The sequence below is a fragment of the Callorhinus ursinus genome, unplaced genomic scaffold (genome assembly GCF_003265705.2).
Source record: "Callorhinus ursinus isolate GAN/ISIS: 27379988/994484 unplaced genomic scaffold, GSC_fseal_2.0 scaffold17, whole genome shotgun sequence".
In the NCBI taxonomy this organism is placed as follows: domain Eukaryota; kingdom Metazoa; phylum Chordata; class Mammalia; order Carnivora; family Otariidae; genus Callorhinus; species Callorhinus ursinus.
Genome location: NW_027397079.1, coordinates 15,989,246 through 16,011,681, shown reverse-complemented (window position 1 = coordinate 16,011,681; position 22,436 = coordinate 15,989,246). Strand labels below are relative to the sequence as shown.

General features: G+C 45.5%; 1 protein-coding gene across 3 annotated transcripts in view; it reads left to right on the top strand.

Annotated features, from left to right (window-relative positions):
- Nucleotides 1–22,436, top strand: part of ACSL1 (acyl-CoA synthetase long chain family member 1) — a 71,251-nt gene that overhangs the window by 2,747 nt on the left and 46,068 nt on the right. Inside the window, exon 1 of one of the 3 annotated variants that reach the window (XM_073902303.1) lies at nt 19,838–20,025. The exons of the other annotated variants lie outside the window; for them this stretch is intronic. The gene's annotated coding sequence lies outside the window, so the exon portion shown is untranslated. Of the gene's footprint in view, nt 1–19,837; nt 20,026–22,436 lie in introns of those variants that run through there. 3 annotated transcript variants of the gene reach the window in all.

Genomic DNA, 22,436 nt, shown 5'->3' with positions numbered 1-22,436 from the left:
GGACCTAGGACTACATCCCAGGACCCTGGGATCATGACCTGAGCTGAAGGCAGACGCTTAATGACTGAGCCACCCAGGTGCCCCCCTATCTGTGTTTTTCTAAACTTTTTTTTTTTACTTTAAGCATATAGTTTTAATTGAAGATAAAAATTTTAATAACTTAATTTTAATCACCTAAGTTATATTGTGAACATTTTTCCATGTTGTTACCTGCTCCTCAAAAAATGAGTTTTGAGGATGACTGCATAATGTGGTATATGGGATATGTCCCGATTTATTTACCCTTCTCCTATTGTTGGATATATATTTTTTAAAGATTTATTTATTTATTTTAGAGAGAGAGGGCGCATGTGTGTGTGTGTGTGTGTGTGTGTGTGGAGGGGGAAGGGCAGAGGGAGAGAATCCTCAAGCAGACTCCCTGCTGAGTGCGGAGCCTAACCTGGGGCTTGATCCCAGGGCCTTGAGATTGGGACCTGAGTTGAAATCAAAGAGTTGGACGCTCAACTGACTGAGCCGCCCAGGCTCGATCCAATATTGTTGAATATTTAAGAATAACTATTTCACAACAGTTTGCCAAGCTTCTCATATATTTAAATGTATCTTTTTTAAAAATTAGGGCATGTTCTGCTCTAAAACTGTTGAAATTGACAATGGTCTGAAAATTATTATTATTTTTTTAAGATTTTATTTATTTGACAGAGAGAGACACAGCGAGAGAGGGAACACAAGCAGGGGGAGTGGGAGAGGGAGAAGCAGGCTTTCTGCGGAGCAGGGAGCCCCATGCGGGGCTCGATCCCAGGACCCTGAGATCATGACCAGAACCAAAGGGAGACGCTTAACGACTGAGCCCCCCAGGTGCCCCTTGAAAATTATTTTTGTTGGTGAATGATTTTAATGGACTTTTGGGTTCATGTGTTCTAGTCCAAAGCTGGTGAAATAAGGATTTCATGGTCTGGAGAGGGAAATGGAAAAAATTAGGGCATCAAGGGAGGAAATGTGGGTTGCTGTTTATACCATTTCCTCATTCTGGAAGGCCTTCTGATAAATGTATTATCTCTCCATATGCACAGTTTTGGCTGCGGAAAAAATGGGTAGTTTCCCCCTCAAGTTTGTTATGAGAGAAATATCGGTATATCTAAGGCCCAGATACCTCGAATACCATCTATTCTTTTAATAACTAGAGTAAAGACAAAGTTGCTGCAGAGACTAGTTTCTCCCTCAAGGCTCAGCTGTCACCTACAAAGCAGGGCAGTTATCAGCTGACTAATCTTGTGGTCACAGCCCCGGCGGGGGCAGGCTCAGGGCATGATAGGTGGTGATAACAGCCAACCCCGCAAGGCCCCGTTCTCAGTGGTTCTCATGTTTAACTCAGTTAATCCTCCCAACAGCCCTGCAAGGGAGGTCCTACTATTATCCCTATTTTACAAAAGATACAAAAACAGGTGCAGGGCTTAAGTCGCCCAAACCAGGATTTGAAACTACACAGTCAGGCTTCAGGGTCAGAGCTCCTAATTAATTGGCTCGGCTGCCTCCCTAGAGCTTGAAAGGTTCCTAGTCCAGGAGTGTCTGGAAAGTTCCAGGTTACCCAGCTAGTGGCGAGACTGAGGACAGAGCGGATTCTTTTTCCGTGTCACTGCTCCTTGATATTTCCGTCTCACTTTGACACTCTGTCTTATACCACCAGAGTGCTGAAAATGACAACAATTTTGGTTCAGCTTGGTTTGGTGAGCGGCAAGATCACCTGCTACACAGCTCCGACTTTCTAGAGAATTAAAGAGTAAAAGGCTTTGCCTGCCCTGGAAGTGGGTCTCCTAAGATGGGCGAACGGTTGTGGCGCCTGCCCTGGAAGTGGGTCTCCTAAGATGAGCAAACAGTTGTGGCGCCTGCCCTGGAAGTGGGTCTCCTAAGATGAGCAAACAGTTGTGGCACATGGTTAATGCATCAAGTGTGTGGAAGGAAGAGAGTTCATGGCTGGGAACAGGGACCAAGGCTTAGCAGAGATGGTCAAGCACCACTCACTTAAGGAGGAGATCAGCCTCACCATGACACATAGATTTGCTTTCTGTTGCATATCTTAGGGTACTTTTTACCAGAAACAGACTTTCTCAGCATGTTTTAGATAAGAGAACAGAATAGTGAATTTTCAGTGGGTATGGGTGCCTTTTTTCCAGTAAAATTTTAGGCAGAACCCCAAGATAGCACACAAAAGCAGGGCTGCCACGGTCGAAGGGGGGAGGGGAGGGAACCCCAGCTCACACATGTATGCTTGCCCTTGGTCACCCCAGTCTGAGGGACTTCCAAATGACCCCAGGCCCTCAGAACACTGAAATAGCCTAACTTGCTCCCTGGGCAGACCTGTTGTGTGGGAGATGGGTGACTTAGCCCAGGTTACACAACCTGTGTTCCCCTTTGGCCATGGCACACAGTGGAATTTGTTCCTGGGCTGGTTCGGGGAATGACTGGATCTCGATATACTCCTTGATTTGTGCCCCGCAATCTGCTTTTCCTAATTTATTCTCTGTACGTATTGCACAACACATACCCATTCTTCCTTTTTCTCCTTGGCATCACCGCCCAATCCATAGCACGTTACCTCTGGTTTAGCAGAGACCCTTCGCTTAAAAAAAAAAAAAAAAAAAAGAGGGAGGGTGATTACTTTTCCTAATGCAGAACTCTGATTGAATCCCTCCTCTGCTCAGAAGCCTTCCAGGGCTTCCTCTAGAAAGCCCCAAGTCTTTATTTAGCGTGGCTCTTGGGAGCTTCTAGAGTTTGCTTCCAACCTGCTGTTTCCCGTGCCTCTCCCAAACTACCACATCCTGGGACTTCTGGAAAGCAGACTCTGGAAGCACAGGGTTGCATTCAAGATCTCTGCATCCCAAGACCCTTTCCATGAGCCCTCTCTTCTACCTGACTGGCCTTCCTATGTCCTGGAAGGGCCTCATGGACCCTGTGCATTTAGCATGACCTGTCTGCAATTCCTCATTGCACCCTCCTTCCTCATAGCCCTGCTCCTTAGAAACTCCAGATCACTCACTGGAACCCGAGGCTGACATTCACCTAGCTGGGGTGCACCAGCAGCCACAGGGATGGTTAAAATGCTAAAACACTCCCATATTGGTTAGAAATAGCTGCCACCCCAAGTGCCCCCACCCCTAAATCAGATTTGGGAGAGTTAATGCCTGGTCCGACATCCAAGGATCTCCTGAGCCTGTTCTGGGCCAGTGGCCTACTTCTTTCCCAGGTTGATGCTTGGCTGTACTGGTTATTCATTGTTTGGAATAGCACCCCTCCCTCCCTCCGTCACTTGCCTTTCATGCGAACATATCTTGCTCCCTCACATAGGCTCCTCAGCTACATTCTAGGCCCTGGGCATTTAATAGACCTAGTCATTGTCATTTGTGTGTTTTCAGCAGCATTTAACATGGGACCTTACCACGAGTAAGCACTTAATGTCATCTGATGGTTGGTTGAGACCAGGAGACATTCAGGTGGTCAGGTGTCCTATAGAAGGGGGTCACTGACAAGAATAAACATTTAAATGTTCCAGGTTTGTGTATTATGATCAAGGCATCAAAAATCACTAGACCAAAGCCTGAACTTTCATTGGGCTGAACTTAGTGTCTAGGGGTACATCTGAGGTATTTCAGAGATTTTCGAACAGCAGGTGGTTGTAGGCTTTGCAGGATGTGGGAGGAAGGCAGATCAGTGTCAAGTTCCAGATAATCTTACATAACTGTACTGTAGTCTTCATTTACCTGGTATTTCTCCTTAAAACCATACCTTGTTTCTGTTTCACTAGGGAAATGGTCAAATAGCTATTTGTTCTTTCTGTAGGGACAGTTACCCATATTGTGCCTCAGGCAAGCTTCTGAGGTACCCAAATTGTGGAGCTGGCAGGGAACTTGCCTGTCAAGCAGTCCGACCAACCACCTCCCAGAGGGACAGAGCCACGATCCAGAGAGGTGTGGCTGACAGCCCAGAGTCAGGCTAGACTCCGAAGCCAGAGCCAGCCAGTGTTTTCCTCTCCGGATAGGATTCAGAGATAAGCGCCACCGATGCCCACACCTCTCTAGAGTGTAGGCTGGCTGAAGGTCCTTGGCCCTTGAGGCAGGGACTGAAGCTAGGGGCTCCCCAGGAGAGGCCTCCTCAGATGAGGCCAGCCCCTCTTGTCGGCCATGGCCCCGAGGTCTTGATTCTCCTTCCTCCAGATTACCCGGCCCGGTCCATTTAGGCTCCCACGCTTGGCCAGTGACGTCATTGGCAATGTCCTATCCTCTCCAGAACACTTCTTGCCCTCATGGGCAATGTTGAGTATCTTTGTCTCCCTCTTAGGTGGGCAGTCTGTGTGTGGGCTTTGGCCGCAACTGTTACACTGCCCCCTAGCTGTGGCAAGCTTTTCAGGGTGCTCCAGTTAGCCCTTTTATTTATTGCCTCTCATACTCAAGAACTGACAAGAGACTCTAGCCAGGCGGGCGCCCAGAGAATTTAGGTACGGCTCAGTAGTAGTCTCCAAAATGGGGCATACGTGCCCTGCAGTGGGGGTAGACCACCCATGGTGCAGAGTGGATGTATTAGAACTTCTGTAGATATTTATTTTTTAGCGTAAATTCATATATGTATATTTTACAATGTTCAGAAAATATTTGCAAATGTCTAGGGTTCATAGATGAGTGCATTTACATATTAAGCACACATTTATTTATTATTTTGGATGCATTTTAGAAAGATTAGAGAACCAGAAAATTAACTCCTTCTCTACATCAGCGTGGCAAGACACCTATAAATGCTATTAAAAAGAGAGAGAGAGAGAGAGAGAGAAAGAACTCAGTGTGTCCAGTTTAGGGGGCATCAAAACTGCTTTACCAAACTAGGTTGTGATTCATGTCAAATTGGCCTCGGATGTCAGAAGAGTCATGTTAAATCCAGAGTATATTTTGACTTTTGAACCAAAGCTTAATAATGGAGAAGCCTCATTAGGACAAAGATTTTATTTATTTTTTTATTTCTTAAATATTTTATTTTGTATTTGAGAGGGAGAAAGAATATTGGGAGGGGGAGGGGCAGGCAGAGAGGGAGAAGGAGACTCCCCACTGAGCGGGGAGCCCGATGCGGGGCTCCATCCCAGGACCCTGGGACCATGACCTGAGCCGAAGGCAGATGCATAACTGACTGAGCCACCCAGGCGTCCCCAGGACAAAGATTTTATTTATTTATTTTTTCTGTTTTATTCACTACTCTGTCCCCCGAGGCTGGAGCGATGTTTGATGTAGAGTGCATACATCGTAAATATTCTCAAATTGGACTTATGGACCTTTCCTTGTGTGACAATTAAATATCATGCTGGGTATGGCACTTTGTGTCAATATTTAGGTTGGCTTTCTTTGTTGAAATCTTTAGTCAGTTGGCAGGACGCAGGGAATGTGTCAGTCAGCGTGACTCCCAGCAGATCCATTCATAGAGCTGTAGGAGCATCGTGCGGGATGGGCCTCCAAAGTGTCACCTGAATGACAAGATGTGTGGGATTTGCTTTAAAATCATTTTTTTTTTTAATGGGTGTAAAAGGAGACAATAGTCACATAACGTTGATCATGATTAAAGCTGAAGCTGGGATTAGGGGCACATAGTGCCTTCTTATGCTATTCTGTATACCTTTGAATCCATATGGACATTTTCATAATAAAGTTTAAACAAAACACAAAGGGAAAATAGAGACCCCAAACTTGTGTCACTTGTTGGAAGTAGGTAATAGCTGGATGAGACCATCTCTTTTTCTTCCTTTCCCTTTGAACACAGTGTCATTTTTCAACAGTCCTCTGCAACTTGTTGGATTTGTTTTGTTTGTAGCTTCCCTAGGGCCACCCACCTCCTTTTGTTGTTACCTAAACTCTGGGTGTTATTCTAGCTCTTGTCCCGCGGTTGTCACCAAGCCTGCCCTCTCCCTCCACCTACAATGAGCTTAATCCTTCAACCCTGGGTCTCATGTGTCACTTCCTGCACCACCACCCAGGTCTCCCACAGAGCTGACGACATCTAGAGGTCACAGTGGGGTCCCACGCTCTTCAGAGGCTCTGTTTGATCTTGAGGAAGCCCACCGCTTAAGAATATGTGGTAGGTTCCCTTCATCGCTGCTTTTTAGGGACACAGACCATTAAATGAAACAATTAATTTTCGTGCTGAAATCGTTAAACCCTCAAAAGCGTCCCCATCCGAGAGTGGCTGGCCCTCCTCTGTGTGGGGAGAGGTCTGTCTGTGTTCTGCCTCCCACTTACCCTGTGCGGCTAAGCCGTCCCTCTAGTTTATCAGTCCCCCTGAAGCCGCAGTCTATTTTGAGAGGTGTAAGTAACTCTACCCAACCTTGTGTGCCTTCAGCCTTCGTATCCAGGTCACTGCTATTTGATCGTCATGACCTCTGTGCGCAGGAAGGACTGGGCCTTGTTCTGTGTCTCCACACCAGGCCTCGTCCTGGTGGGGACATGGGATATTCTGCAGACGACTCCCCTCCGCAGGGGGACAAGCTTCTGCAGCCAGCTGCGGCTTAGCCTGAGCCCTGGTAGCGTGACCGTGACCCTGGTTTGTGGCACCGTGGTTCCTAACCGGCCAGCTGCCCCTGTCCCCCGCCGGCCAGCCTGGGCTGGCTCTCAGGCTGTTTTTCCCACTCCCACCATCTCTGCCTGCTTCCAGCCGGCTCTCTAGAAGACCCTCCCTCCACGCTCGGGCCCATCCATCCTGCTTTCTCCCTCCCGAAGCCCTCCACCGCTTACTTCTTCACCTTCTGTCTGGATAGTTTGGTTAAATCTTTCCTGCAGGTGTGTTTGTTTTCACTGATACCCTGAACTCGTCGAAGGCAGAGGAAGAGCTTGGAGTGCTGTGTCCTCACGCGGTTGGCCTTCTGTTGGCAAGGGTTGAGGGAGAGTGGTTTTTTCCCCCTGCGATTTTGTTCGTTCGCAGTGGGACCTTTCTCAGAGGGACCCTTATGTGGAAGTTGCCACGTAGCTGGTCAGTGGCTGCGCCAGGGTCCCACACAGGGCAGATGGTGAGAGCCTCGGTGTGTATTACCTGGGAGGGGCTTCTACCCATCTGTCACTCTCCGAGAAGGAGAGGTTGCCACACTAGGCCATTTCCTGGAGCAGGTGGGAGATACATACGTATAAGAGGAAATGAACTGACTTGACCCTAGTGATATCTTCATTGTCTTGAGAAATAAAAAAATAATAATAATAACACAGCAAAGTACATAGAATAATAAAGTCGCAAAACAAATACCGATGGGGCACAAGCATAGAACTGACAGTTTCTAATGTTGCTTGTTCTCTTTCTGCGCCATGCCATCCTCTGGAGTTTCTGCGCGGCGGTGGGAATCCTGTTATGGAGTCCCCGGAGTCAGGGCTGTGTGGCCACCTTTTGCTTTCTCTACCACCTTCTTGGAGATGCTCCGTGGTGTTGGTGACAGCCAGGGGCGTACCTCTCCTCTCTCCCAATCCTTCTTTTATCCCCTCTGAGGCCCACACAGGCAGCAGTGAAGTCGGTGCAAGACTCTGCAGCTCGTCGGGCACAGCCAATACCTAGAACGATGAGGTTTTTGCCTCTGAGACGAGTGTTCTCTTGGACACAACGTCTGAGGGGACCCCGGGACTTAGGTGCCTTCTCTGTGTGCAGTTTCTCAAACAAATGGCCCCTCCTTCCCGTCCCGGGGCCCTGAGTGGAGAGGAGTTCCTGCCTCGCTGGGTCCAGCTGCGGCTCTTGGAAAAGGACATTTGTCCTCTTTCCTATTAAGTTCTTTCCCGGCTAGGGGGTGGAGCCTCCTGTCTCAGGGCTTGCTTTGTAGGTCATCGCAGGCCAGGAAGGTGGAGAGTCCGTTCCGAATTATATTTCCTTCCCTAGCTCTTGTCATAATAGTCTCTCCCTGTGTTGCCCTATCCCCCAGACCATGGTGTCATGTTCTTAAAATGCAGTCCTCCAGACATAATTAGGGCTTTCCCTGTGCCACATGTCAACTGAGTATCGTGCCTGGTTGGATCCAGTGGATGAGTGGGAAGCTGGACGCACAGGAGCCTCTTCTGTCTCAGTTCCTGCAGAAGGGTTGGGCTGGCCTAGCCAGCAGGTGTTGCGTCCATCAGCTCAAGTGAGGTGACTGACTGAGGCCCATCCCGCCCAGCCTGCCCCTTCTCGAACTCGTACCAGGAAACGTCCCTGGCTCATCATGGCTTCCGAGGACTCACGTAACAAAATTAAATCAATGTTTGAAGACCAATGGAAAACTCTTGCTTCCCTTAGGATTTTTTTTTTTTTTTTCCGAATGGAAAACTTCTCTTAAGTTCATGCTGCCTCACATTGCCTGGGTGTCTTCGCTGGGCACGTGCAAACTGTAATTATCGTTTCCCCAAGTGGCTGTACGTGACACGTCTTCATTCCTATGTTGAAGGGTGATGGAAGGGGAGCTCTTTGGCTTTCTTTCCCTGCTCGCGGGAGAATGCCAGGCAGGTCCTGCTTGCAGCATTCCTTACATCTCAGATGGCCACCCACCCGGTGCCCTGGGCGTGTGCAAGGGCTCTCCTCACTGCAGTCCCGCCATTGCTCCCCAGCAGCTCCTGGGAGGTTTCTCTGGTTTCGAGGCTTCTCTTTTGTGTCATAGAAGACTTGCTTACAGAAGCTGGATGCCAGCCTGGTGTCAGGCTCTGGACTCAAGCCCTTCTGACATTTGCAGTTCTACTTAAGAAAGGTATTTGTTTGGGGCGCCTGGGTGGCTCAGTCGTTAAGCGCCTGCCTTGGGCTCAGGTCATGATCCCCGGGTCCTGGGATCGAGCCCCGCATCGGGCTCCCTGCTCGGCTGGGAAGCCTGCTTCTCCCTCTCCCACTCCCCCTGCTTGTGTTCCCTCTCTCGCTGTCTCTCTCTCTGTCAAATAAAAAAAATCTTAAAAAACAATAAAAAATAAAATAAATTCCTTAAAAGAAAGAAAGAAAGAAAGGTATTTGTTTGTTCCTCTTCCCTTCCTTATGGGCAACCTTGATCTTTCAAAAAGTGATCCACGGTCTCCTGTCTGAATGTATGTCTAAATGTCTGCCAAGGAGAGGAGAGGACCCTGGTCCTTTGGTGACCTTGAGGTGACATTATACATAAGTGAAACAGTCTGAGAATTGAAAAACATTGTGGGAAGACAGGCAGGAGAGTATTTTTGTGTAGCTTTAAATCAGTGGTTTTTGACCTTTAAATCCCCCTTCCACATCACCTTCTGGCACACGGGCTCGTGGCACCCGCCACCGCAATGCGGGGTATAGAAGGAGAATGCTCAAGTTTAGAAATACTTTGAATACCTCCTTTCTCTTTGGAGAATCATTGTTCTATAAATACACCCTCCTGGGATGGGTAGCAGAGAATTGGGCAGAATCACAGAGGGTCACTCAGAGCTCAGTAATGGTTAATGAAGCTCCTGTTCTGGGCAAGGCATCAGGGGCATAGAAGGACATAGGCGAAGAGGCCCTCGCCCTGAAAGAGAGAGACACATACACCCCGACAAGTGTAAAGTAGGAGGTGCTGAGGATCGCACACGGGCTACAAGGAACATACTCCTGGAATTCGGAGGAGGACTGACTGCTTCTAACCTCCTAGGTCATGTGATTACGAGCTGATGAGAGAAAGTGGCCTATGTGGGTAAGGCTGGACATCTTAAACAGGGCCAGGGAAAAGGGCTGTAGGTGAAGGAGACAGCAAAGGAGGGGGGTGCAGAGAGGGCATGGAGGCATAGTGAAGACTCTCTGGTGGGTTCCAGGGAAGGGCAGGAGCTCAGCGGAGGAACTGCGAGGTGCCAGGAGGGGAGCTCACACAGGAGAGGACCTCATTCCGAGGTTCATTCTCCAGGCTCAAAAACCCAGCCCTCCGATTTCTCCTCTTTTTCTCCTTTACATCCACTTAGTTACCAAAATCTGTGTTTTTTTTTTTTAAGTTGTTAAAAACTTCTTAGTGTAAAAAAGGCATAATGTAAAATTTACCCTTTTAACCATTTTTACGTATACATTTCAGTGGCATTAAGTACGTTCTCAATATTGTGTAACCGTTAGCGCTATGGAGTTCCAGAATTTTTCATCATCCCAAACACAACCTCTGTGCCCGTGAAGCAATAACTCTCCCTTTCCCTCCCACCCTCCACTCCTGTAGCCTCTATTTCTGTCTCTACAAATTTGCCTCATTCGAAGTCCCGAGAACATGTATCATATTTTCGAGGTTCATCCACGTTATGGCACGTATCAGAATTTTATTCTCTTTTTTTAAATTTAATTTTATAATGTTATGTTAATCACCGTACATTATACCATTAGTTTTTGATGTAGTGTTCCATGATTCATTGTTTGCATATAACACCCAGTGCTCCATTCAATACATGCCCTCTTTAATACCCATCACCAGGCTAACCCATCCCCCCTCCCCTCTAGAACCCTCAGTTTGTTTTTCAGAGTCCATCGTCTCTCATGGTTCGTTTCCCCCTCTGATTAACCCCCCTTCATTTTTCCATTCCTACTATCTTCTTTTTTTTTTTTAACATATAATGTATTATTTGTTTCAGAGGTACAGGTCTGTGATTCATCAGTCTTACACAATTCACAGCGCTCACCATAGCACATACCCTCCCCAATGTCTATCACTCAGCTACCCCGTCCTTACCACCCCCCACCACTCCAGCAACCCTCAGTTTGTTTCCTGAGATTAAGAATTCCTCATATCAGTGAGATTATATGATACATGTCTTTCTCTGATTGACTTATTTTGCTCAGCATGATACCCTCCAGTTCCATCCACGTCATTGCAAATGGCAAGATTTCGTTTTTTTGTGGGTTTTTTTTGATGGCTGCATAATATTCCATTGTGTATATATACCACATCTTCTTTATCCATTCATCTGTTGATGGACATCTTGGCTCTTTCCATAGTTTGGCTGTTGTGGACACTGCTACTATAAACATTGAGGTGCACGTACCGCTTTGGATCACTATAGTTGTATCTTTGGGGTAAATACCCAGTAGTACAATTGCTGGATCGTATGGTAGCTCTATTTTCAACTGTTTGAGGAACCTCCATCCTGTTTTCCAGAGTGGGTGCACCAGCTTGCATTCCCACCAACAGTGTAGGAGGGTTCCCCTTTCTCTGCATCCCCGCCAACATCTGTCGTTTCCTGACTTGTTAATTTTAGCCATTCTGACTGGTGTGAGGTGGTATCTCATTGAGGTTTTGATTTGGATTTCCCTGATGCCGAGCGATGTGGAGCACTTTTTCATGTGTCTGTTGGCCATTTGGCTGTCTTCTTTGGAAAAATGTCTGTTCATGTCTTCTGCCCATTTCTTGATTGGATCATTTGTTCTTTGGGTGTTGAGTTTGGTGAGTTCTTTATAGATTTTGGATACTAGCCCTTTATCTGCTATGTCATTTGCAAATATCTTCTCCCATTCTGTCGGTTGTCCTTTCGGTTTTGTTGACTGCTGTGCAAAAGCTTTTTATCTTGATGAATTCTCAATAGTTCATTTTTGCCCTTGCTTCCTTTGCCTTTGGTGATGTTTCTAGGAAGAAGTTGCTGTGGCTGAGGTCGAAGAGGTTGCTGCCTATGTTCTCTTCTAGGATTTTGATGGACTCCTGTCTCACATTTAGGTCTTTCATCCATTTGGAGTCTATTTTTGTGTGTGGTGTAAGGACATGGTCCAGTGTCATTCTTCTGCATATGGCTGTCCAATTTTCCCAACACCATTTGTTGAAGAGACTGTCTTTTTTCCACTGGACATTCTTTCCTGCTTTGTTGAAGATGAGTTGACCATAGAGTTGAGGGTCCATTTCTGGGCTCTCTATTCTGTTCCATTGATCTATATGTCTGTATTTGTGCCAATACCATACTGTCTTGATGTTGACAGCTTTGTAATAGAGTTTGAAGTCCGGAATTGTGATGCCACCAGCTTTGCTTTTCTTTTTTCAACATTCCTCTGGCTATTCGGGTTCTTTTTTGGTTCCATACAAATTTTAGGATTATTTGTTACATCTCTTTGAGAAAAGTGGATGGTATTTTGCTAGGGATTGCATTGAATGTGTAGATTGCTCTAGGTAGCATTAACATCTTCACAATGTTTGTTCTTCCAATCCATGAGCATGGAACGTTTTTCCATTTCTTTGTGTCTTCCTCAATTTCTTTCATGAGTTTTTTTATAGTTTTCTGAGTACAGATTCTTTGCCTCTTTGGTTAGATTTATTCCTAGGTATCTTATGGTTTTGGGTGCAATTGTAAATGGGATCGACTCCTTAATTTCTCTTTCTTCTGTCTTATTGTTGGTGTATAGAAATGCCACTGATTTCTGTGCCTTGATTTTATATCCTGCCACTTTACTGAATTCCTGTATGAGTTCTAGCAGTTTTGGGGTGGAGTCTTTTGGGTTTTCCACATAAAGTATCCTATCATCAGCAAAGAGTGAGAGTTTGACTTCTTTGCCGACTCGGATGCCTTTTATTTCTTTTTGTTGTTTGATTGCTGTGGCTAGGACTTCTAGTACTTACGTTGAATAGCAGTGGTGATACTGGACATCCCTGCCATGTTCCTGACCTTAGGGGGAAGGCTCTCAGTTTTTCCCCATTGAAAATGATATTCGCTGTGGGTTTTTCATCAGTGGCGTTTATGATATTCAAGTATGTACCCTCTGTCTCTACACTCTGAAGACTTTTAATCAAGAAAGGATGCTGTACTTTGTCAAATGCTTCTGCATCTATTGAGAGGATGATATGGTTCTTGTTCTTTCTTTTCTTAATGTATTGTATCACATTGATTGATTTGCAGATGTTGAACCAACCTTGCAGCCCAGGGATAAGTCCCACTTGGTCGTGGTGAATAATCCTTTTAAGGTACTGTTGGATCCTATTGGCTAGTATTTTGGTGAGAATTTTTGCATCCATGTTCATCAGGGATATGGGTCTGTAATTCTCCTTTTAGATGGGGTCTTTGTCTGATTTTGGGATCAAGGTAATGCTGGCCTCATAAAATGAGTTTGGAAGTTTTCCTTCCATTTCTATTTTTTGGAACAGTTTCAGAAGAATAGGTATTAATTCTTTAAATGTTTGGTAGAATTCCCCTGGGAAGCCATCTGGGCCTGGGCTCTTGTTTCTTGGGAGATTTTTGATTAGTGCTTCAATTTCCTTAGTTGTTATGGGTCTGTTCAGGTTTTCTATTTCTTCCTGGTTCAGTTTTGGTAGTTGATACATCTCTAGGAATGCATCCATTTCTTCCAGATTATCTAATTTGCTGGCATAGAGTTGCTCATAATATGTTCTTATAATTGTTTGTATTTCTTTGGTGTTGGTTGTGATCTCTCCTCTTTCATTCATGGTTTTATTTATTTGGATCATTTCTCTTTTCTTTTTGATAAGTCTGGCCAGGGGTTTATCAATTTTGTTAATTCTTTCAAAGAACCAGCTCCTAGTTTCGTTGATCTGTTCTACTGTTCTTTTGGTTTCTAGTTCATTGATTTCTGCTCTGATCTTTATTATTTCTCTTCTCCTGCTGGGTTTAGGCTTTATTTGCTGTTTTTTTCTCTAGCTCCTTTAGTTGTAGGGTTAGGTTATGTATTTGAGACCTTTCTTGTTTCTTGAGAAAGGCTTGTATTGCTATATACTTTCCTCTGAGGACCGCCTTTGCTGCATCCCAAAGATTTTGAACAGTTGTGTTTTCATTTTCATTGGTTTCCGTGAATTTTTTAAATTCTTCTTTAATTTCCTGGTTGACCCATTCCTTCTTTAGTAGGATGCTCTTTAGCCTCCATGTATTTGAGTTCTTTCCGACTTTCCTCTTGTGATTGAGTTCTAGTTTGAAAGCATTGTGGTCCGAAAATATGCAGGGAATGATCCTAGTCTTTTGGTACCGGTTGAGACCTGATTTGTGACCTAGGATGTGATCAATTCTGGAGAATGTACTATGGGCATTAGAGAAGAATGTGTATTCCGTTGCTTTGGGATGGAATGTTCTGAATATGTCTGTGAAGTCCATTTGGTCCAGTGTGTCATTTAAAGTCTTTATTTCCTTGTTGATCTTTTGCTTAGATGATCTGTCCATTTCAGTCAGGGGGGTGTTAAAGTCCCCCGCTATTATTGTATTATTGTCGATGTGTTTCTTTGGTTTTGTTATTAATTGGCTTATATAATTGGCTGCTCCCATGTTAGGAGCATAGATATTTACAAATGTTAGATCTTCTTGTTGGATAGACCCTTTAAGTAGGATATAGTGTCCTTCCTGATCTCTTATTATAGTCTTTGGTTTAAAATCTAATTTGTCTGATATAAGAATTGCCCCCCCCAGCTTTCTTTTGATGTCCATTGGCATGGTAAATGGTTTTCGACCCCCTCACTTTCAATCTGGAGGTGTCTTTGCGTCTAAAATGAGTCTCTTGCAGACAGCATATTGATGGATCTTGTTTTTTTTTTTTTTTAATCCAGTCTGATACCCTGTGTCTTTTGATTGGGGCATTTAGCCCATTTACATTCAGGTTAACTATTGAAAGATATGAATTTAGTGCCATGTATTGCCTGTAAGGTGACTGTGACTGTATATTGTCTCTGTTCCTTTCTGGTCTATGTTACTTTTAGGTTCTCTCTTTGCTTAGAGGACTCCTTTCAATATTTCTTGTAGGGTTGGTTTCGTGTTTGCAAATTCTTTTAGTTTTTGTTTGTTCTGGAAGCTTTTTATCTCTCCTTCTATTTTCAGTGACAGCCTGGCTGGAGATAGTATTCTTGGCTGCATATTTTTCTCATTTAGTGCTCTGAATATATCATGTCAGTCCTTTCTGGCCTGCCAGGTCTCTGGAGAGGTCTGTTGCCAATCTAATGTTTCTACCATTGTAAGTTACAGACCTCTTGTCCCGAGCTGCTTTCAGGATTTTCTCTTTGTCTCTGAGACTCGTAAGTTTTACTATTAGATGTCAGGGTGTTGACCTATTTTTATTGATTTTGAGGGGGGTTCTCTGTGCCTCCTGGATTTTGATTCCTGTTTCCTTTCCCAAATTTGGGAAGTTCTCTGCTATAATTTGCTCCAATATACCTTCTGCCCCTCTCTCTCTTTCTTCTTCTTCTGGGATCCCAATTGTTCTAATATTGTTTCGTCTTATGGTATCACTTATCTCTCGAATTCTGCCCTCGTGATCCAGTAGTTGTTTATCTCTCTTTTTCTCAGCTTCTTTATTCTCCATCATCTGGTCTTCTATATCACTAATTCTCTCTTCTGCCTCATTTATCCTAGCAGTTAGAGCCTTCATTTTTGATTGCACCTCATTAATAGCCTTTTTGATTTCAACTTCGTTAGATTTTAGTTCTTTAATTTCTCCAGAAAGGGTTTCTCTAGTATCTTCCATGCTTTTTTCAAGCCCAGCTAGTATCTTTAAAATCATGATTCTGAACTCTAGGTCTGACATCGTACTAATGTCTGTATTGAGTAGGTCCCTGGCAGACAGTACTGCCTCTTGTTCTTTTTTTTTTTTTTTTTGAGGTGAGTTTTTCTGTCTTGTCATTTTGTTCAGAGGAGAATAGATGAATGAGAGAACAAAATGCTAACAGGGTAACAATGACCCCAGAAAAATATACACTAAACAAATCAGAAGAGGCCTGAAATGGGGGGAAAAGAAAGGGAAAGAAAGAAAAAAGAAAAAGAAAAAAAAAGGAAAAGAAAAAAAAGAATATGATCAAATATGATCAGGCTGGTGAATAGATCAGTGCCACACACTAGATTTTCGGTGTATTTTGGTCTGTCAGAAGAAACTGCCGCCCAAAATTGTAAAGAAAGACAAGCTTATATATGTACAAAAATAAGGGTAAATAAGATGAAGGGATGGAATGTGACTGTATAGATGAAAATTATAAAAGATTTTATAAAAGGAATTGGTAAGAAGTTGGTTGAAAAAAGAAAGAAGAGAAAAAAAAAGGGAGAGAATGTGATCAGGCAGGAGAAGACTAGAACAAAGCCATACACTAGAGATTTAGGGTATATTTTGGTCTGTTAGAAGAAACTGTATCCCAAATTTTTAAAGAAAGAACAACTTATATATATACCAAAAATAAGGTTAACTACAATGAAGGGATAGAATATGACTCTAAAAATGAAAAATAAAAAAGATTTTTAAAAAGGGGATTGATAAGATGTTGGTTGAAAAAGGGAAAAAGAAAAACAAAAAAAAAAACAGAAAAAGAAAATTAAAAAAATTAACTTTGAAAGACTAAAGAATCATGGGGAAAAAGCCATAAATTCTATGTGCAGTATTCCCCCAGTGCTGGAGTTCTGCCGTTCTCCTTGATCGGTAAACTTGGTCTTGGCTGGCGGTTCTTGCTTATCTTCTGGGAGGGGCCTGTTGCCATGGTTCCCAAATGTCTTTGCCGGAGGCAGAATTGCCCTGCCCTTGCCAGTCCAGGCTAAGTAATCTGCTTGGGTTTGCTCTCGGGAGCTTTTGTTCCCTTTAAGCTTTCCGTTGGGCTTTGGAAGACAAGAGTGAAATGGCGGCCTCCCAATCTCCACCCAGGAGGAGCTGAGAACTTGGGGCCCCGCTCCTCAGTGCGCCTCCAGAGAAAAGCAGTCACTCCCGTGTCCCCGGTCTCCGGCCGCACTCCGTGCTCACTCGGCCTGTGATCGAGCATTTCTGTCTCTGGCACCCGACCCCGTGTGGAGTCTCCAAACCCAGCAGATCCCTGTGGTGCGTTCCCGCACCGCTCCTCCCGGGGGAGGGAGGGGAGTCTCCCCGGCTCTGCCGCTTGTTGGGTCCCTGCTGGAGGAGCAGTGGCCCGACTGGGCCGCGGATCACAGTTTATGGCCACCCCGAGCTGAGAGCCCGCGCCTCGGCTCCGTCTCTGTAGCCGGCTTCCCCGCTCCGATCCCTGGGAGCTCTGCCGCACTCAGGCACCCCCTGTCTCTCTGTGACCCCAAGGGTCCTGAGACCACACTGTCCCGTGAGGTTTCCACCCCCCGCTTAGCCACTGGAGTGATGTCCCTCAGCGGAGCCGGCTTCTAAAAGGTCCGATTTTGTGCTCCGCGGCTCTAGCACTTGTCAGAAGCGGCCGACGGAGGCCCCTCCCCCGCCGTCTATCCTCCCGAATATCGCCTCGGATTCACTTCTCCGCACGTCCTACCTTCCAGAAAGTGGTCGCTTCTCTGTTCAGAGAGTTGTTGCTACTCTCTTCTTCGGTCTCCTGTTGAGTTCATAGGTGTTCAGAATGGTTTGATCCCTATTCAGCTGAATTCCTGAGACCAGACGAAATCTAGGTCTCCTACTCCTCCGCCATCTTGCTTAGTTCTCACCAGAATTCTCTTCTCTTTTTAAAGGCCGAATAAGACTCCGTTGTCTGCCGGTACCACATCTTGGGTGTCCCTCCATCTGTTGATGAGTGTTAAGATTCAGATCCCGGCTTTTCAAAGCCCTGTGTGTCATGGCTCTTTGTCATCCGAGCATTGCCTCCCACCTTTGTCTAGCTATGAATCACTGCGTGCCTCGGTGGCAACACATGCCTTTCAATGTCCACAGGCTTTGCCTTCAGACCTGGCCTCTAGTCCGGTTCTTGCGTGGAGCTGGGTCAGGACGCTGAACTTTTCCCAGGCACAGCCTCCTGTCTTTGAATTGAAGCTCGTAACATCTCCCTACAGTGAGGACTGTTGTGAGGATTGCATTTAGTCATGTTTGTAATTGCTTAGCACAATGGCTCCTAAAGAAATCATGATTTCAGACTGATTTCCGTGAATGTCTTCCTTCCCTTCTCCTGAACCCAATTTAATCCCATCACTCCTTCCAGATTAATTTGCCAAAAATCCTAGAGCTGAGCTGGGGAGTTGCTTCTCGCCATCCTGTTTGGCCCCCGTACCCTATAGCAGAGCTAACGTTCTGAGACCACACTCATCCCTTGAGGACCAGCCCCCCCTGTGTCTTCTGCATGTGGGTCCTCCTTGAGGGTGTGTGAACTCTTTTCTCATTTCTTTTGCACTGACTGCTGCCTTGTTTTTCACTATGTTGTATATATATATTTGTGTTACGTCTTTTACTTCCATGCCTCGTGAATGGGGTCCACATATGAAGAGTAAATAATGTACATGCCCCGAGAGAGGGTGAGGATTTCCCCCAAACTCTGTCAGTCATCATGTGTCAGCCAGGCTCTCATTTTGTGAGGGGTCCTGTCGGTCACCTAGTTTGAACACCCATCAGGTAGAGAAGGCCCCTTTCCTGAAACCTCCTCTGCCAGCCCTAGTCTTGGGTTCTCATAAAACCCACCCAGCTGATTTCAGGCTTTTCTAAGGCAAAGAAATTTAACACTAGCCGGGTTGTTATTTCTGGAGGCTTGACCTTACAAAGGCAAATGGTGGCTATTACTGTCAAAATCTTTTAAAAAGTCAGTTTAAAAAGCAATCAAGTATGAGGTTGAGTTATCTGAATATGGACCCATCAGACACATTTTTTAAACTGTCCTAACATTATACAAATACGTTCCTGTGACGTGGGAGAATTTGTTCAGTGATGGCCACATACATGACCACACAAAATCCTGCTTGAAGAAGCATGTTCAAAGAATTTTAATAAAATATCAGTGAAATGTAAATAGGGAAAAAGCACACACTTTTCAAGTAACTTATTTAGTCATGTGACGTAAGTATATATATAGCTTACTGAATATAGAAACTATAGGAGTAGGCAGTGGACCATTTCATCATCCCTAAAAGTTTACATGTTCACCCACGTTATATTTGGAATCTCACTGCTTGGGGGCATATATGGTAGTTGTGGCTTTGTGGCCAATATGAACAGGTGAGGTATTGTGCTAATCTTGCTGGTTACAAATTGGTCGAGCTTGATGCTTTAAAAGCTTTATGCCCTACTCTTTCTGACTTTGGGGAGATGGGCAGGGAGAGAGTGGTTTAGTAGAGAATTTTCAACTTGACTTGAATATTTCCATATCAGGTTTCTAAAAGCAGAGCATCTCTGCTTCCTTTCTTCTTTGAAAATCTTCTTGGAAGTTGAATTGGTGACCCAGAGAATCACTTTCATGGAAATCAGGCACGCTTAAGGTTTACTATTACTTGGGGCGCCTGGGTGGCTTAGTGGGTTAAGCATCTGCCTTTGGCTCAGGTCATGATTCCAGGGTCCTGGATCGAGCCCCACGTTGGGCTTCCTCCTCAGTGAGGAGTCTGCTTCTCCCTCCGCCCCTCACCCTGCTTGTGTTCACTCTCTCTCTAATAGATAAATAAAATCTTTTTTTTTTTTAAGGTTTACTATCCTTAGTTGGAAAGAAACGCTCCAAGGCAGTGGAAGGAAGTAATTAATTCCTTGGAGAATGACTTGCCTACTTTTGTGTGGGATCCTGGAGTTCCCCGGGGGGTCTTCCTCCTTCTCATGCTCAGAATAGGAAGATGGTCCCAGGGCAGTGACCATGGTCTAGAGGTCCTGTATAGAATGGGATTTGGACAGCGACTTCTGTTTTTCCTCTCTAACTGGTGGACTCTGGCATCCCTGTGGAACTCCTGTACATCCCTCTTCAGGGGGAGCCCGGCTGCTCTTTTGGTTCAGGAGGGGATGGCTTAAGCAAATCTAGCTTTAGGTGATTTGCCAGCCAGGGTTAAGGAGCACAAGACCAGCGGTTCTGGAGTGGCACACTGAAAGAACAGCGCATGGTCTGGCCACCCGCTCCCTTGTTCCTCCCTGAGGCCGAGCTTTGCCCAGCTGGCGCGGGACAAAGAGGGAGTTTCAGCCTTCTGTAAATAGCCTATTGTATAAGCAGAGGAGGTGGAGCAAGGAGGGAGGCAGCATCTTGCCAGTTTGGCTTGCTGCTTTTAAGGAGAGTTGTCAGGATTTCTTCATCTGCGGCTGCCGGGGCAAGGGTGCTATTTATGTGGGTTTTCTTGGAGGCAGCATTCTTAGTGAAGTATTCCATCAGACTGCTATTATTCAGCTGAACGAAAGCTTGAGGAACTTTAGAAGGGGAGACACGTCCAGATCACCCATTTTTTTATTGGTTTGTAAATGATAGGAAGAAAATAAAATGCTGATGTAAGTATAAATCTATGGAATCACAGGAGCTGTGTGTGTGTGTGTGTGTGTGTGTGCGCACGCGCGCGTGCTCATGTCCCTGTGTCCTTAGAGAATGATGCCCTTGTGAGTCACCTTTGCCCCACACCACTTTTTCCTGGTATAAACAAAATGGTAAGAGGTGAACCTTTGTTTCTGTCCGGGTGGCCTTGGACCCGTATGTTCAGACTCCAGGACAATGGGGCAAACGCGAGCGCTTATGTAAGACATGGAGCGTTCACATGGAGTTCAGATGCTAAGCTCTCATCATGCCGTGAAATGTGAGTGCCAGAAGGACCTTTAGAGAGCAACTGCCCTCACCATTTCTGAGCCGGGGTGGGCTGCAGGGGACTTGCGAGCCCCCCATGCAAACGAGTACCCACGTGTTCCAGGTGCAGAGGATCAGAGGCTCCGCAGAAGTTAGGAATTGTTTGCCTAGAGGAAAAAGCGTGACTTGAGAGTCAGGTCTCCCCATCTTGGGACATACCTCGGGGAAGCCTCTTAAATCTCCAGCCTCAGCTTCCTTAGGATCATTTCGTACTGCGAGACAGTGCAATACAGGATGTGAAAGCCTTCCTGAAACACTAAATCAGCGTTTGTTGGGCTGCTAGCTATGCTTCCCAAAGTGTGGGTGGCTAAGTACCAGGATTTCTGTTTTCTGAGAGTCATGCGATCCAGTTTCTATTACTTGGCCCCATATGGCTATTTCTGCCCAGACATCCCTCCCTCTGGTTCTTTGCCCCGGACATGCACCATGCTTTCCTGACCACTGTTATGTCCTCTGTCGTTCTGTGGTTTTAGACTCCAGGACCCGAGTGAGCAAACCCACTTTTCATAGGTGTGGGGAGGAAGGAGATGGAGGAGTAGCTGCCGGGGAAGGAGAAGCTAGCTGCCCATAGGCTTGTGCGTTCTTGACCAAGAAATACTGACTGCTTAAGCCTTTAAGCCGATTGAATCATATTCTTAGCCAACAGTAGCATTGTTATTTGCCTGGCCTGCAAACATCCAGAGAGGATGTGTGGAAGTTTGCTTTTGAAAGAATCTTAAAAATATTCCAACGGGAACACCATTGGAATAAGAATAAAGTCAGTCTGGCTTTTAATCATTTGTTGGCACATATGAGTCTTGATTCTTCTTCTTTGAGACCTGTTGGGGGACTGTCTTAAAGCGTGGTGTTTATATTCACCTGCAGCCTTGAAAGGCTATTTACTGTGGCCAGTTTTCTTTGAATGTGGGTCTGCCTCCATTTCAAAATACCCCAAGTACTTTTTCCTTAATAGCAGTTCCATAGACGGGAGAAGGTTTATAATGCTTTCCATTCACGTTGATGAGTTGTTCTTCACGTGGATCTAAAAGAAGGATTCTCTTTAGTTCTTTATTGGATGGACTATAGTTTTCCAATGCACAGCATTAACCGGTGGGTTCAGTGAAGCTGGTTTGCAGCCTATCACCCACTGAGAGGCATGAATTAAACTGCTATACCTTGTCATTACCCACTAAAAATAAGAATCTAGCTGGATTTAAACCCTTAGCATTACAGACTCATGTCAGATTAAATATTCTTGCATGGGTGCTACTAAATCAGTCATTTTCTGAAGTTTTTGTTTTTTCCCAGGTTTTCTTTCTTAGTTTTTTAGTCTCTTAGTTTATTTCTTATCTCTAGAAATAGACTTTTTTTTTTCTTGCTTTCTTAGTCTAATGCTGTCTACAGCTTGGCTACTGCTGGTGCCTAAAATAGAAAAAAAAAAAATCACCAGCTTCTGAGTGCATTTGTTCACGGGGGAATTATTTCGTATTCTCACACAGAAATGGGATTCTGTTGAGCAGCCCCTGCGAATTCACGCGATCTAAGGTTTTATGGAAATCACCTCAGGGACCTGTGGGAGAGAAGAGACAAGGGCAGGTGTGTGTGGGGGAGGGGGTAGGAAAGTCCTCTTCGGATTTGGGGTGCCGTGGGTATGAGGACCGCTGGAAGGTGAGATGATTGGAGGGGAAGGCAGGTTTGCACATTGTACACGTCAGCTTGCTTCACGGTCTTAGGGTGGTAGTGCTGTTTATGAAACCTGCCCACTCAGTGCCAACAAGGGCCGGACTCGATTTGTCTGCTTATCCTCCTGGTCTCAGTGTACGCGTGCCTTCCTCCCAGAGGCCTTGCCTCATTCCCGGCTCCCACTGGTGGTAACGCTTCTTGCTTCATTTTGTGCCTTCCCCACCAGCCAGTTGGCCCAGGGAGACCCTGCACCGGGTCATCAGCACCACCCTCCCGGCTGCTGGGCACAGGGCCTGGCACACGCCGGGTGCTCTGCGCTGGGCATTGACCAGAGTAGCTCAGTTCCTATGCATTCATCTAGAATAAATCTGCTGGGAGTATACTACGGACAATCTGTTTCTTC